Genomic DNA, 16,321 nt, shown 5'->3' on the forward strand with positions numbered 1-16,321 from the left:
ACAGATTTTCTCTTTGTTTAGGGTTTTCCCCTTCTCCTTGTTTCTTTTTGGCTGTACAGGAAACCTCTCCTGTGACCCAGCTGCACAGCATATGGGATTTCCGTGGATTTTCCGTTTCCCTTCTGCCTTCCAGCTGTGTTCATTTTCATGCATCTTGCTTTCAAATTCACTGTTAGTTTGCTGATGTGGGTTGACCAGGCCACATTTCTTCTCTTGAGGGGTAAAATTCAGTTCTGCTCAAGGATAGGGCTACTTGCTTAGCAGTTAAGGTTAAACTCAATCACCATGTTTGGTTAATTATCATCCAAGTTTCAATAACCGATTCCTGGAATTTCTTCATTACCCACGTGCCATGGGGAACTGCTCCCCAGCTGTCTGGCCTGTGCGATGGCAGCTCCCTGAGCTCGTCTGCTTATTTGGATTGTATTTCCCATCGGGGCCCGTGGTTGGTTCCCCAAGCTCTCTCTCAGTTTTCACTTGAGAAGTTTCACTGTTTCCGGTTAGTACACAATGAGTTCTTTAAAATAGGGGTCAAATGTTTGGATATTTGTTTTCTTATAAAACACAACAGTACATTATCTGGTTAACATTTTGTTCTGGAAAACACGATCTTCTAGGCCCGTTCTTCATGTTTCCACATTGGAAAGTGCCAGAAACACAGATAAATATTTAAGTGCAGCGATAAATGGTTACCAGCACTCAGCATCACTGTGGGCAGGGCCATATGGAGTGGTGAGGACGCATTCACTATGTAAAGGGAGCGGTTACTACTGGATAGTATGGGTCTAATGCAGCCATTTCTCCGAGTTTTTCAATAGAAGCTGGAAATCTGAATTTTTCATGCGAAATATCTCAATTTTATAGTGTTGCAAAAAACAACAGTAACAATAAATTTAACCAAGTATAAGAATCGGAAAATTTCAGGCTTCAAACTTTCAGTTCAGAGAAATACCAGAGGAGTGCAGGTTCTTCATGCATGATGCTGCATCTTACCCAGACATTTCTCCAGAGACAGCTTTAGAACGATCTGCTTATCTTGTTATTTGCTCTGTGACATGTCCCTCATGCTGTCCTGATAACCAGAAGACCCTTGGCAGCAGTGGCCTGGGCACTCCCCGTTATCACTAACAATTGTGAAAACTAGTGTTGTGAAATTTACTGCATTAGATAGGCTAAGTGACAGAACTTAAACACAAACTTTGGCAAATCAAATCATTTAAATCACCTAAGTTTGCTATTTGAAATGAACTTTCAGCAAATTCTATTTATAGGCAGAGAAATCATGTCCTCTTTTTTATAAATAGATACTGGATTTCACAGATGACCTTTGCTTGACATGTAGGATGCACAATGTGGACGTGATCTAGGTCTGCCTTGTGATGATGCTGGCAGAATTGACATGCTGGGCATTACTTGTCCTTATGGGACAGTAGACAAGTTTAAGATACCTGCTAATCGAGCAGACTGGGGGCTCATTAATAAAAACAGCTCTCATGGATATAACATTCATTAATAGGAATATATGCAGGGGTGTTGGCAACCAAACTGCTGCGAGTGATAGATATGTCCTAATCCTCACCACTTCCTCCCCTGGGGATCAAAAGCATTCTTGGTCTTCATTTAAGAGGGCATTCTCTCAAATTACAAGCATTTTTATTGCAAGTGAAATTTCTGTCCCTTGTCAGTTGTGCTAATATACCTCCTGCAGACCAATATTCTACTCTAAGCTCATACAGTTTTAAAATGTAGATTTTACTATCATATGAGTATGGCAAGGCCAACAAATCAGAAAGATTGCCATTGAAAAGATGGTTTGTTACTCACAGATCCCAAGAAAAGTGGATCACACTACACTGCAGCACCACCACACTGGGGAGCTGCAGGGCTGTCAGGAGACAAAAGGGGGTGAGAGAGCTGTGGGCAAGAGCCTTCACTGTGGCTTCTACAAGGAGGAACAGGTGAAGCAGGGGAAGCAGGTTTAAGATTGGCCAGACTGAATAATTTCAGTGGGCTCTGGGGCACAGGAGCTGTAACTAGTTTGGTACCTGGCCCTGGGGTGAGTAGGGCAGGTGGACAATGGTTCAGTTTGAGTGCCTCACAGAGGAGGTTGGGGGGTGAGGGCTCTGAATTGGTTGGTTTGCATTTGAAAAGCATGCTCAAAGGCAAGTTGTTTACTATCTCTAGGAATTGGCTTATCCTGAGAGGGGCAAGATCCCAAGATGTCTAAGCTTCAAATACAGAAACTAGAAAATGGAATTATGACACATATTATCCCTATGAATCCTTGGTCTGTGGAAGGATCTGATTTTATCCCCTGCAGAGGGTATAGAGAACACCAAAAGTGTGGCATGTCTTTATGCCTCATGCAAAAAAAAAATTCCAACAGGAACAAGGCTCTACATAGATATAGATGTTACTTTTTTTAAATCTGAATGTGTAATATGTTCCTGTAGTCCCAAAATCAAAATGATTTAAAAGGTTTTCCACAGAAAGTACCATTCCCTTTCCTGTCCCCATTCTATTTCTAACATTGATTAGTTTTAGTATATCCTTCTATTTCTTTATACAAATACCAAACAAATATGAGCATACACTTTTTAGAGAATAACTAAAAGAATTCCTCTACATAATTTAGCATTCATGGTCAATAATAATGTGTCTTGAAGCATTTTAGAAATAGATGATCTACTCAAACCTGGTAAGGTTTGCTTCTAAGCAAAAAGTGAATGAGTAAAGGGCTGGCTGATGTGCAGTGTATCAAATCTTAGACATACTTAACTTCATTAAGTTTCTGGGCAAAGTGTTAGAATTTCTATCACTTGCTCCTGTCTGTCTTGGGGCTTGAGGTGAGAATAGAGGTTTTGGGAGCTGGCAGAGGGTTGTGATTTTGCCGTAAGCTAGGGGACGCTCTTGGGCTACCATTAGTAAATTCTGAGAGCAAATCTTTCTCCTGTGGATGTATTCACACTAAACGACCTTGAGGCAGATGTCCAAACACCATAATGCCTGGCCATTTATTTATTTACAATCGAAACAACTGACCCAGAAATCAGAATACTTAGAAGTTGTGGCTGGCCAGTGCATTCACTTCCAGTGAAGAATTTCAAGTGAGAGAAGTCAAATAATCTAAAGCTGGCTCCGGGAATATGAAAATTGGAAAAGAGAATTCATTAAATACCTGGAAATACCATTGGTACCAAGACTTCTGAGTTTTAATGGAAAGCATTATACACCACAAAAAGTCAACAAAGTAACAGTTTAAAAAAGTGATATTTCCAAGAAAATATATCCACATATCTGGGGCGGGAAAGTGACTATTCTGTGTTTTTTTTTCTCATTTCTCTGCAGACAGGTGAAGATTTATTATAGACAGGCAATGAGTTTACTGGAAACCCAAGTTGAATGAAGAGACAGGAGAGTCGACCACACCAATGGAAATCCAAACACTAACATGTCCAAAGGCAGGGCTGGGTGTGGTGGGGAGTACCCTCTTCTTGGTCTTGTAGCATCCTTGCTCAACAGGTAAATACTTTTCCAAGAAGAGTGTCTTTGAAGGGGGATGGGGCACATGTTTCCCTTTTCTAACTACGTCCTTTTAGATGGAACAATTATGGCTTGCTACTGTACTAAGCACTCAAAGTTGGTTGGGTTGGTAAGCTTCTCCACAGAGTGGTGCTTGGTAGACACTGAACAAGTTTGCAATGCTACTGTGGCTGACTGGCCTTTACCTAGACACATTATTTCTTCGGAGACTTGAATACATTCAGACATGTCTTACAGTTAAGTCTTGGGATCCATTCTTCCCATTTAAAGAGAATTTGCATGTTTCAGTTCTAATCAGTTAAGAGTTAAGTTTGGAGTATAACTCACAATGACAATCTTGTTATTTTATTTTTTGAGTAGGTATTGTTTGCATATGTTACAACATTTTTTAAAACACAAAGGGATGCTCTTTGAAAAGCAAGTGCCTGCCCACGCTTGTCCTCTAGCTATCCAGTTCCCCGACCCAATCATTAGAAGCAGTTTCTTTAGTACACTTCAGAAGCATATATGAATATAACTTTTCTAAATATATGCACCTAGCTTTCTCACTTAATGATTTAGCTTGGAGAAATTCACGGAACTGTCTCTCTTTTTTTTTTTTTTACCTAAATGCATTTATTTAGATAAGTAACTTTTTTCCTTTTTCTTTTATTTCCTTAAATCCTCTTTTTCTGTTTCTCTTTCAATTTTATTTTGTATATGGATAAACCATTCACATATTTCAAAATATCAATCTGTACTCACTATTTATTCAAGAAATACTTATTGAACACCTACTACATGCCACCGTCCTAGATACAAGGGAAATAGTAGCAAACAATGAAGCTTATTTCTAATGGAGGGAGCCAGCAATAGACAGAATAAGTGAATTATATAGAATATTAGAAGGTAAATGGGATGACGTGGAGAAAAAATAAACATTAGTGAAGAGTCTGAGAATGGTTGAAGGTGGTTATGCGGGTGCACTTAAGGTGAAATTCGAATAAAGGTGAGGGAGCAGGCCGTGTGGACCTTGCAGGCCATTGTAAGGCATTGGTTTTACTCTGAGATGGGAACCACTGGAGGTTTTAAACAGAGGAGTACCAGGATGTGACGTATATACGGGTCGTTCTGGCTGCTGGGTGGACAATAGGTTTGAGGGGCCAGAGTGGAAGCAGGGAGACTAGTTAAAGGGTATTGTAGGGATCCAGGCAGGAGATGGTGGTAGATTGCGGTGGTAACACTGCAAGTAGTAAACAGTGGTCAGATTTGTGTGGGGTGTGAGAGAAGAGGACACAAGGGTGACTACAAGATTTTGGGCCTGAGCACCAGATCATTTGGTCTCTCTGAACTGAAATTCTGAAGGCAGAGCAGATTTTGGAAAGGAGAGCAGAAAATCTGTTTTGGAGATGTTAAATTTTAGGTGACTATTACTGTTATTTGGGTTTGGAGTTCAGGAGAGAGAGCCAATCTAAAGGTGGAGATTTTGGAATTATCAAAATAAAAGAGAAACTATTGAAAGCTGTGAGACTGGATTTGATCATCACAAGAACAGGCATTGACAAAAAAGAGTTCCCAGGATTGAGCCTCAGGGCTCTCTAGCATGAAGAGAGGAGAGAAGGAACCAGCAAAGGAGAGTGAGAAGGGCCAGTGAGGTAAGAAAGGAACCTAGAGAATGTAAAGTCCAGGAAGCTAAACCGAGAAGGAGTTTCAAAGAACAGAAAGGTATCAAGCGTGTCCAGTACTCCTGATAATTAAGTGTGATGAAGGTGGAGAAAAGAACATTGCATTTTAACATAACAGAAGTCACTGTTGACCTTGACAAGAGCAATTTTGATGGACTGATGAGGGCAAAGACTTGAATTTGATTGGAATAAAAGATATACAGTAAAATTTTTCCTTCTTGATGCTCCTGTCAACCATATGTCATTTTCCCGAGCACCCTCCACAACCAAGTATCACTTTTCTTTTTTTATCTGTAGATCAAGTTTTTATGCTCATACACATATATATGTTTATATATTTTTTCTTTATCCTCCATTTTTTTTAACATAAAAGTTAGCATACTATGCACACCTTGCTTTTTTACTTAACATATCCTGAGGCTCTTTATTCTGAAAGAGATTCCTCATTCTTGATTGGTATCTGCGCAACATTTCATTGTGGAATGTTCTCTGACCAGTAGTCCTCTGTTAATAGACATGTGGGTTGTTTCTAATCTTTTCTTATTGCAAACAATCTTGTAGAGAATAATCTTTTCACAACACCCATGTAAGTTGTAGGTTTATCTGTAAGACAATACCCCCAAAGTGAGGTTGCTAGGTTGAAGGGTAAGTTAATTTCTAATTTGGTAGATATTGCCATATTGCCTTCCAGAGGAGTTATACAGGTCTATATGCCCTACAACAATGCATGTGAATATAGATAGGCCTCTCTTCATAGAAAATAAGATTGTTTCAAATATTTTATCACTGTAAAATAAGCAGAGGATATACCTGAACATATAAAATTTCTCATGAATAAGGATATATTTGTGGAATCAGGCGCTTATTGATTAATAGGAGATTTTTTTTTTTAATGTGTGAAAGGTATGTAGAAGTTCTTTTTATGAAGGACATTAACCTTTGTATCACTGAGCTTTTGCTGCATAACACAAGCTCCAAACTTAGTGACTGAATGGCTATTATTTAGCTTCCAGTTCTGTGGGTCAGCAGTGTGGATCAGGCTTAACTGGGTCATTCTACTAGTTGGCACTGGCTGATCTTGGCTGGGCTCACTGGGGGAGAGCTGGTATAGGAAAGCTCAGTGGATGGTTCATTGTCTCTATTCTATACGCTATCTTCTGTTCCACCTGGCTAGCCTGGGCTTCTTCACACTGCAGCTCACAAATCCAAGGGCAGAAAGACAACAAGACTCAGTAGCAAATGCTTTTCAAATCTGTTTCCATAACATCTGTTACTGTCCCAGGCACTGTGCAAGACACTGAGAGTACAGAGATATATAAAGTGTTGTCTCAGTCCTGAGTAGACATTGGCCTGTATGTGGAAAAAATAAACAAACAAACAAACAACAGCGAAAAAATATGTGAAAGGGAACAAGGAGAAGGAAAAAGAGATAGGTAAAAAGGAAAAGCAGGAAAAGAAAGAAAAAGCAATTACAGTAAGGTAAGGATAGAGAGAAGGGGTGGTAAAGACAAACTATCTGAAAGGGCATTTAAAGGTTTTCTTTAACCATTATAGAAAGAACTGACTATCTCAGTCTCTGGTTAGCTTCAAGATAGCAGTCAACTCACAGAACAGTTTGAGCTTTAAATTCACTCCTAATCATAGAGCAGGATGCTCAGGCCCATGTGGCCTTTATCCTTGAGTCTGTCTGCGCTCCCAGCGCAGATTTGGAAGTTAAAATTCTGTGGCCCAGGAGCTTCTTTTTTTAGAGCTAGACTCCACTGGTATGTGATTAGCATCCAGACAAGAACTGAGCAGTTTCAGAGTCCCAGGAACTCCTTCCAGGCCCCTTGGATCTGATTAAATGAGGTCAGAGACCTAGTGTGTCCTGCTCACCACCATCACTCCAGCCCTCGAAAGATGCCTTATACATGCAAGGATGTATTGAGAGAGCATGTCACCATGGCCAGAATAGATTAATATCTTTTCCCAAAACACCTTCAGTGCCCCCAGGGAATATTTACTTTCCCTGAGAATCTGGCTCAACTTGATATTCAGTCCCAGTGGGATGGGGGTGTGTAGTTTGTATCTGTCCCTCACTGAAAATAATTTTTCTTCCCACTCACCAGAAAGAAAATTCAAAAAGGGTGAAGAAGTGTAAATGATGCTTTTTCTGTGTCTGGCTCACGTGCTAAAGAAAAACAGTAAAATAATAAAGGAGTAAAATTGCATAATTTAGCCAACAGGTAAGTAGTTGCCTGATCTGGCTCCCTGTGGGACTGGCTACCTAGATGAGTGTTTCCTATTCTGTCATAGAAGCTTTGTCAAAGAATTCTTGATTTCTCTGTCATACTGTATGAAAAAGCCAAATGGCTGTATGATTTCCCAGTGATAGGTCTCAACTGAGCCTTAATTATTCATATGTGCTGGGTTAATTATTCAAGATGATAAATTGGTGTGCAGTGTGGGTTTACTAGTAAACAAGAGACTGTGTGAACACCATTTGGCAGAAGAGACAAGGCCTCGCTATCTTGTTGATGGGCAGAGGGATTCATTCATTGATGGTTTACATTGGCTCAAGATGCATCTCTCTGCTAGTGTGAAGAGTGATTTTGCCAGTACCTTTAGGGCAGGGAGATGAAGACATGGGGCCAGATTATATTTGATCTCAAATTGGTGGAAGCTTTGCCAAGATTTCTTATGTGTTTGTATTCTTCTTCGTTTGTTGTGAAATGTGTTCATTTAATAGTTGTGAAACAGATCTTTGGCACAAATTCTTGTCCCAGTGTTCAATGTGTGATATTGAAAATTGACAGAGCTAAGGAAAGGGAACTCAATCCCAAGACGAATGTGGAACCCTTCTGCTGACAAGTAGATGGGACTTTCTTATATATCCCAACAGGATGATCAAAGCAGTCTCTCTGGGTCCCTGTGCCTGTCTCCTGCCCTCCTGCCCAACATCACCCCTTACCCTAACAAAGCCTTGGCCCTGCCCCAGGACTCAACATTTTTTTGCACCCCTTTCAGTGGAGGGTGCTCGTTTTTGGATAGCCTATGTACTCCAAGGTTTGCATGTTACCTCTGGCAGACCATAAGCTCTCCCCGCTTGTAAACAAGGCTGGTACTGCTCTACCACATGATCATTTCTGTCCTTCAGGGCCATCAGTATTCCTCACCATCCCTTTTCTCAGTCACAGAGATGTTAATTAACAGTGTGATCTCTTTCCCTCCAATAACATTTTGTTCTCCTCCCTTTCAGCCACCCACTCCCGTGGTCACACCTTCGACTCTAATTATCTGAAACTGTACCAGCTCCAAATAGTTAAACCAAAGATACCACCCTCTGGATGCAACTTCCAGTTCTTACAAGCTCATTCGCATATTGATTCTAACAGTACATAAGTAAATAAATAAATAAATATTGTGGTAAAATATACACAACATAAAATTTACCATTTTAACCATTTTTACGTGTGAGTTCAGTGGCATTAAGTATGTTCACATTGTTGTATAACCATCACCCTAACCATCTCCAGAACTTTTCAATGTCTCAAATGGAAATTCTACCCACTGAATGCTAAATCTCCATTCTCCCAACTCCAAAACCTGGTAACCACCATTCTACTGTGTCTCTATAAGTTTGACTACCCTAGGAACCTCGTACAAGTAGAATCATACAGTGTTTGTACTTTCGTGACTGGCTTATTTTACTTAGCACAGTGTCCTCAAGATTCATTCATGTTGACTGCCAGTCAAGATGGTAGAGTAGAAAAACACTGAGCTTGCTTCCTGTCATTACTACATCAAAATTACAACCAAATTATAGAACAACCACCCTTGAGAACCATCTGAAGACTAGCTGAACAGAACTCCTATAATGAAGGATATAAAGAAGAAGCCATGTAGAGACTGGTAGGAGAGGCAAAGACACAGAAGGAAGGGATGGTTCTACACCCACACACGGCAATTAAGAATCCAGAGGAATATCTTTGATGCCGAGGTTCCCACTGAGGAGTGAAGGGTTCCAGCCCCACACTGGGCTCCCCAGCCCAGAGTACCAGCACCAGGAAGGAGTCCCCCCACCAGATGGCTGTGAAAATCAGCAAGGACTCAGTCCAGGTGAGAGAGAAGGGGCAGCTGGAGTCCCAAGTGTCCTCTTAAAGAGCTTGTGCATGAACTGCCTTGCTGATGGACTCACTCACCCCTAACTTCAGTGAAGGGACAGTAGTTCAAAAAAGCTCCAGGAACATACAGGGAAGAACTAAATCATCTGGCTTCAGGGCAAGGGCTGGAGAGAGAGGCAGCTCTCTCCAGTGCTTTCCTATGTTTCTTTGTGGAGCATTGCCTTTTCCAGCATACAGGCACAGGCAGGCACCAAGGCTCCATTAACTTGGCTAACACCACTCTTTCTCCACTCTGGTGAATCTCTGAGACCCTGCCCCACTCAACTCATGTACCCAGCAAGAACATTTCTAAGGCTAACTTACACAGAGGCCAGCTTGGTCCTGAGCTGCAGACTTTCCTAAAATCCCTCAAAGTTCCACAAACCCCAAACTAGAAGCAATTGGCCTTGGCGTGCTTCGTACCTCTTACTCGGTAGCCCCAAGCCTGGCACCAGTGGTAGCCAGGCTCAGTTCACAACATAACAACTCCCAGAAGCCTACAGGCCAAGCATAGGCAGCTACCAAAAGCAGGTCATTTTGTAGCTTTTGCCAGGTGGCCCAGGCTGGACACAGGCAGCAGCTGATCTTGGCCTGCACCAGAGACCTTCCCGAGAGGTCCCAGAACCAATACACCCAGTGGCTGGCTTCAGACTATACCAGAGCACCACCCAATTAGTGCCACAAATGACATACTCAAATAATAGACTCAGCAGGCACCTGAGACTCGCTAAAGTGAAATTCGATCTGCAAATCAGACACCACACAACAGCTTGTCTGTTGAAGTCATGGCCAGTCCTCACAACCAAGTCAACCCCACACACTGACATGCCAGCAGCGATCAAGGCTCAACTACACCATGAGAGCACACAACCCACACAAGGGATACTCCCAGAGCATCTGGCTCAGGTGATTAAGGAGACTGTGCCACTGAGCCCCACAGGACACCTATTACATAAGGCCACCCTGCCAAGACTGAGCAATGTAGCAGATTTACTTAATACATAGACACAAATACAAGGAGGCAGCCACAATGAGAGACAAAGAAACATGTCCTAAATGAAAAACTAGGACAAAACTTTAGAAAAAGAACTAAACAAAATGGAGACAAGCAATCTACCTGACACAGAATTCAAAACACTGGTTAGAAAGATGCTCAATGAACTTAGAGGAAGAATAGATAATCTCAGTGAGAACTTCAACAAAGAGATAGGAAATGTAAAAAAGGAGATAGAAAACATTAAAAAAAAGAACCAGTCAGAAATGAAGAATACAATAACTTAAATGAAGAATACATTAAAAGGAGATTAGATGAAGCAGAGGATTGAATCAGTTATTTGAAAGATAAGGTAGCAGAAAGCACCAAATTAGAACACCAAGAAGAGAAAAATCCAAAAAATGAGATTGGTTTAAGGGGCCCATGTGATAACAACAAGGTAAACAACATTCTCATCATAGGGGTACCAGAAGAAGAAGAGAAAGAGCAAGGAATTGAAAACCAATTTGAAGAAATAATGATGGAAAACTTCCCTAACCCGGTGAAGACATAAGCTCAGGAAGCACAGAAAGTCCCAAATAAGTTGAACCCAAAGAGGCTCACATCAAGATACATAATAATTAAAATGCCAAAGGTTAAAGACAAAGAGAGAATCTTAAAAGCAGCAGGAGAAAGGCAACTAGTTACCTATAAGAAAAGACCCATAAGACCATCAATTGATTTTTCAACAGAAACTTTTCAGGCCAGAAGGGATTGGCATGAAATATTCAAAGTGATGAAAAGGAAGGACCTAAAACTAAAATTGCTCTACTCAGCAAGGCTATCATTTAGAATCGAAAGAGAGAAAAAGAGCTTCCCCAAGATAAAGCTGAAGGAGTTCATCATAACCAAATCTATATTACAAGAAATGTTAAAGGAACTTCTTTAAGAAGAAATAAAAAAATTAAAAATATGAATAAGAAAATATTACAAAATAAAAATGTTCTCACTGACAAAGGCAAACAAAATAAAAGCATTGATCAGCCAACACTAGTAAAGCTAATATGAAGGTTAAAAATTAAAAGTAGACAATTGTGTAATTAAAATATTAAATTAAGGAGTACACACCAACACACACATTAAAAGAAAAGATAATGACAAAAATGTATACATGGAGGAGGTGAGTGAAAATGGTACTGATTATAGAATGTGTTTAAACTTAAGTGACCATCAACTTAAAATAGACTGCTATAAATATAATTTGGCATACAAAAAGCACAAACCAAGAAGTATACAAGAGATACACAATAAATAAAGAAAAAGGAATCCAAACATAATGCTACAGAGAGTTAACATACAGAAGAAGAGAACAAGAAAATAAGAAAGGAGCTGCAAATAACTACAAAAACAATCAGAAGACAATTAATAAAATGGTAATAGCTATATACTTGTCAATAATTACTTTAAATGTAAATGGAATAAGTGCTATAATCAAAGACAAATGGATAAAGAAGAAGTGGTACATACATACAGTGAAATATTGCTAGGCCAAAAAAAATGAAGTCTTACCATTTGCAAAAACATAGATGGACCTAGAGAGTATTGTGCTAAGTGAAATAGTTGGACAGAGAAAAACAAATACCAAATTATTTCACTTATATGTGGAATCTAAAAAAAACAAAAAAACAAAATAAATGAACAACTAAGACAAAAGCAAACTCATAGATGCAGAGAACAAACTGATGGTTACCAGATGGGAGGCGATTCGGGGGGCTGGGTGAAAAAGGTGAAGGAATTAAGTGGCAGTTACAAAATAGTTATGGAGATAAAAAGTACAACTTAGGGAATATGGTCAATAATATTGTAATAACTATACATGGTGTCAGGTGGGTGCAAGACTTACTGGAGGGACCATTTTGTAATTTATATAAATATCTAACCATTATGCTGTACACCTGAAACTAATATAATATTGAATGTCAACTGTAATTGAAAATAAAATTTTAAATTAAAAAAACAGTTTATTCATATTGTGTCAGAATTCCTTCCTTTTTAAGGCTGAATAATATTCATTGTATGCATGCACCACATTTGGTTTATCCATTCATCAGTTGACGGACACTTGAGTTTTTCCCACCTTTTGGCTACTGTGAATAACAGTGCTATAAACATGAATGTAAAAGTATCTTGCTTTCAATTCTTATGGGTATATATTTAGGAGTAGAATTGCTGAATCACATAGTCACGCTATGCTTAACTTTTTGAGGAACCACTAAAATGTTTTCCACAGTGGCTGCACCACTTACATTCCCACCAATAATGCATAAAGTTTCCAATTTCTCTATATCCTCACAAACACTTGTTATTTTTCTCCCTTTTTTCTTCCTTCTTTCCTTCCTTCTTTCCATATTATTCATTCATTCATTCATTCATTTATTCATTCATTCATAATAGCCACCCTAAAGGGTTTGAAATGGTCTCTCACTCTGGTTTTGATTTCCATTTCCCTAATGGCTAATGAGATTGAGCATTTTTTTATGTGCTTACTGAACATTTGTTTGTATATCTTTTTTGGAGAAAGACCTATCCAAGTCCTTTGTCTTTTTTCAGCCCTACTTTATATATGACTTTTGTTGTATCTTTAAGATATCGCACATAAGTCTGAGGAATCATCCAACAGCTTGTTTCCGTAGTTGGACAATTTAGATCTTATTCATCAGCCTGCTGAACAGTTTCTTTTTCAGAAACATAGATACTATCCAAAATTTTTCTATCTTTGTTTTTAATTTTTGTGGCTTCTTGAATCAAAACAGCTGAATTTGATACAAGTTCAATGTCATTTCCTTAAAGAATTAACTCATCTTTCTGGGCCTGAGATATTGAACAAGCAATGTCTAACTTCATCTGAACCCTGCAGATGTATTTTTCACCCACGAAATTTTGGCTTTCAACAGGAGAACCATTCTCCTGAATAATGACTTTGAGGGGGAAATGAGCATACACAGACCTCATCTTATAACCGAAGCCCAGTGTAATACCCTTGATCATGTTCTGTACATGACTACAGATAGTGCGAACAGTAGCCATTTCCTTTCTATTTCCCTACCATCTGTCAACCTGGAGCCTCTTCTTTTTCTTTCCAAAGAGACTGAGTTCTACACTGATGTAATTAAAGCTCCCTTGCAAGGTGCCCTTGGGGCCCTTCACAATAACTGAGTGTCCCTTCAGAGTGATGTCAACATTTTCTGGAATATTGACAATCTGATTGCTAAGAATGGCCTTCATTCTCACAGTAGATGCAGTAAAGAACCCTTTGCCCATATTTCAGTTGGGTTGTCTTTTTTGTTGTTGGGTTGAGGGATATATATATATATATATATATATATATATATATATATATATATATATATAACTTTTGTACATCAAAGAATGCAATCAACAGAGTGAAAAAGCAGTCCACAGAATGAAAGAAAATACTTGAAGTAATATCTCTGATAAAGGATTGGTATATATAGTCTGGATACTTTTGTATGTAAATATCCAATTTTCCCAAAACCATTTGTTGATAAACTGTCCTTTTCCCTTTGAATGGCCTTGGCATGTTTGCCAAAAATTATTTGACCATATATGCGAGGATTCTACTACATCAATCTATATATCTGTCTTTATGCCACTATCATAGTACATTGATTACTGCAGCTTTCTAAGTTTTGAAATCAGAGAGTGTGAAACCTCCAACTTTGTTCTTCTCTTTCAAGGTTGTCTTTGCTATCCAGGATTCCTTAAGATTCCATATAAATTTTAAGATGGGTTTTTCTATTTGCAAAATTTTTCGACTTATAGAGTTCTTCCAATCTATTAACCTTCTTCTTCAAGTTCTTTTCCGTGGTCCATTATTATTACTGCTTTCTTGCAAGTATTTTCAACTCTCTTGTTCCTTTCTCTTTTTTTCACACAAGCGTGGGTACCAAATCAACTTCCTTTTCTTCTCCGTCTACCTGAACTAATGCACTACTACAACAACAATTATTGCTACCCTTGTCGCTGCTATCATTATGATAATAATAACAATTGATACACACTGAGTGCTTGCGATGAGCCTGACACAGTTATAAATGAGTGAGCACATTTAATCTTCTTATTTCAGTAGAATATTTCAGAAAAAAAATGGCACACTGGTGCCACTACAAATTTATAATCATTATCACAAATGAATACTCATAACTGCCCTATAAGCCTACAGTTTTTTCCAGTAGCTGACTTTCCACTCTCCAAAATGATTATTTCTTACCTTCTTCATGTTTTCCAAAACATCACTTCTCCACATTCTTTTCCAGCTGATGACTTTGTTTCATACTCCATTGAAGAAACAAACCATCATAAGGAAGCTCCTGCTACCAAATGCACAGACCTATTTACATCTACCCTTCTCTTCTTCTCCATTCTTTGTGGGCTAGAGTCTCTCAACTATGATCCTTCTACATTGATCAAGGGAAACTTAGCTAGGAAAATCATATGGAAAGTGAGCCTGAGCTGGATCTGGAGGGATAGGTAGATGTTAGATAGACTGAGAGGAAGAATAATTCCAAGTGCAAGGCCTGCATGAGTGAGCACTGAAGAAGTAGGTGTTCCCTGATCTCTCTATCTCATCCATGGGTCTCAGCTTAAATGCCATGTCTCTAGCCTTTCTTAACCTCTCCATCAGACCAGTTCCTCTTGTTCTGATGCCAATTCTTTGACACCGAGTGTCCTGCAATACTGACACTAATTACCTGGAATTAGTGTCAAATCCCACACATTAGAGGACACAATCTCACTTTATATGGCAGCTGCTCTTTGGGGATCCCCAAGCTACCCACACTTCTGTCTGAATTAGCTACAGATTCAGGGGTTTCTACCACCTCTCTTTAGGTTTAATAATTTGCTAGAGTGATTCACAAAACTCAGGAAAGTGCTACACTAATGATTACAATTTTATTATAAAGGATACATATCAGAATGTGCCAAATGAAGAGATGCATACGGAAAGTACAGGGTGAAGAGGGGAGACACAGAGCTTCCATACCCTATTCTCGTGGAATCTGGGCGCATCGCACCCCCCAGCTCATCAATGTGTTCATCAACCAGGAAGCTCCACTGAGTCTTGTTGTTTCAGTGTCCAGGGTTTTTACTGGAGTTTCATTACATGGGCATGGCTGATTAAATGATTGGCCAGACAATTGAACTCAATTTCTAATCCTCCTCCCTTCTCTGGAGGTTGAGCAGCTGAAAATTCCAGATGCTTAATTACCTGGTTGGTGTTTCTGGTGACCACTACCCCCCATTCTAAAGCTATCTAGGGATCCACTAAGAATCACCTCATTAGTGTAACAAAAAGACTCCTGTCACTAAAGGAAATTCCAAGGTTTTTTGAAACTCTGTGCCAGGAATTGAGACAAAGACCAAGTATAGTTTTATTATGTCACATTTCTTACAGCACTGTGCATGACTGAAATTATTCAACTTAATGTTTAATGTTTATTTCTCCCATTAGATTATAGCTTCATGAAGGAAGGGATTTAGTTGTTCCTATTCCACTGTAATCTTAGCATGTAGGTCAATGCCTGGCATCTAGAATCACTTAATAGATATTTACAAAGTAAATAAGTAATGGAGGAAATACTACTACAAAGCTATATTGGGACCAGATTGTAGAAGGTCTTAAATGCTGTATGGCTTTAAATATTTTGAGCATTTCTCACATTTCATTTCGGTAAGTTCTGGAAAAACATTGCTGGGAAGGATTGTAAAACCATTCAGGCCTGCTTTGGCTCCATCGAAGCTCATTTGCAATATGAATATTATAAAGTCTGGGAAGAAGGGGGTGAGAGGAATGTATGACTCAACAATGAATTGCAATAAGGAGTGTGAACTTATCTCTAAGACAAGGAAAAGGGGCCAAAAATACAAAACATGGTATTTCATGTTTACCATTCTGAAAAGAGATTAAAAAATAATAA

General features: G+C 39.1%; 1 pseudogene; it reads right to left on the minus strand.

Moving 5' to 3' along the window:
- Window positions 1-13,031: 13,031 nt before the first annotated feature.
- LOC105296773 lies at window positions 13,032-13,607 on the minus strand (annotated as a pseudogene).
- Window positions 13,608-16,321: the final 2,714 nt, after the last annotated feature.

The sequence above is a fragment of the Pteropus vampyrus genome, unplaced genomic scaffold (genome assembly GCF_000151845.1).
Source record: "Pteropus vampyrus isolate Shadow unplaced genomic scaffold, Pvam_2.0 Scaffold129, whole genome shotgun sequence".
NCBI lineage: Eukaryota > Metazoa > Chordata > Mammalia > Chiroptera > Pteropodidae > Pteropus > Pteropus vampyrus.